This window comes from Amphimedon queenslandica, unplaced genomic scaffold (assembly GCF_000090795.2).
Source record: "Amphimedon queenslandica unplaced genomic scaffold, v1.1 AMPQUscaffold_12718, whole genome shotgun sequence".
NCBI classification, from domain to species: Eukaryota; Metazoa; Porifera; class Demospongiae; order Haplosclerida; family Niphatidae; genus Amphimedon; species Amphimedon queenslandica.
This window is the reverse complement of record NW_003547046.1, coordinates 33,816-35,306: the sequence shown is the minus strand read 5'-3', so window position 1 is coordinate 35,306 and position 1,491 is coordinate 33,816.

The window sequence follows — 1,491 nt, the reverse complement described above, 5'->3', positions numbered from 1 at the left end:
TGTCAACTTTCCCACCACTGAACATCAGTGCCTCCAGTAATTGTGTATTACCTAACTTAGCTGCCCAATTTATGGTTTACAAAGTACTAACTGGTTTACAAAGTACACAATCACCAGTTTTTGTGTTTCCTTTACGACGGCAAGCATAAAGAGAACCCACTTAACATTTACTTTCGTAATAATCCGAACAAAAAGTATTTCAGCCCAATAATTAGGTGAAATACTAATACTGGTAACAAGTTTGTTGGTTTAACTTCAAATAAAGCTATCATAGAATAAATGAAAACAGAAGAGAAGAATGCAGAATGGTGTATGCGTAAAAGAATCAACAGAAAAAGAAGTGAAGACAATAGAACAGCACACTTATAAGGGACACAAATTAATAACTAGATAACTGCAATAATAATTAAACAATATAAACCAAGTTATTTTATTATTTGCAACAATTAACAAATTGCAGCAGCAAATTTAAGAAAAAAATTCGTGAAAAATCTACTCCGAATTGAATGGGCTGAGAATACAAGAGTTAATAAAGGAGCAACTAGAAGAGAGAATAAAATCTCTTGAAAGAAGTACGAAGGTGTTTTAAGTATACCAGTGTGGAAAGATTGAAACATATGGCAGAGTCCTGGCTACCGTTCGAGTACAAGATGTCGTTATTAGTATGTCATAACAGCAAGGGTAAAGGCCAAGGCACACATGTCTTGTACTTTATTTGTTTTAAGGTTCAAAAATGGCTAAGGATAGATACGAGAAAGTGCATGGCTACAATTATAACTTCTTTGATGGAACAAATACACAAACGAGACGAGGCCAAGGCTACTTTGATGACACTTTGATTATAACTTCCTTGATGGGGCGAATTAAGGTGCAGTCACTAGAAGGTTCAAAAATGGCTAAAGATAGATACAAGAAGGTGCATGGCTACAATTATAACCTCTTTGATGGGGCAAATTAAGGTGCGGTCACTAGAAGGTTTGAAAATGGCTGAAGGATAGATATGAGGTGGCTACAAGTATAACTTCCTCAATGAGAATATTTCAACTCACTGCAGGTCATATGTGCCCTCTGTCTCTTGCAATCCCGGTGTCGTGGACGCTGGTACTGTGGAGGATGATACAGGGGTAGACGAAGATGGGATGAAAGATGGAGGTGCCTCCCCGGTGAGCTCTGTTCGAGGATATTCCCCACCAACGAACCCAAGAATTGAAGAGCCTCCGGTGTGAGAGAAGAGGGATCTCCTAAAGTTATCGGCCCCAGGAAATAGTGGGTGGGCGTGCAGGAAATGACTCATGCAATGCTTTGAATTAGCTTAGGTGTCCCTAGTTAGCTATGTCCTCTAGTTATGTTAGGAGTCCCCTAGTTAGCTATTGTTTTAGGGTTGGGGTTAGGGTTTAGTTTTTTTTATTTTAGAGCGTTCCCTAGGTGTTAGTAGTCCCTAGTACTGCTTCTTTTCAGTCACCATCTTTTCCAATCATGTGACGTCATTTC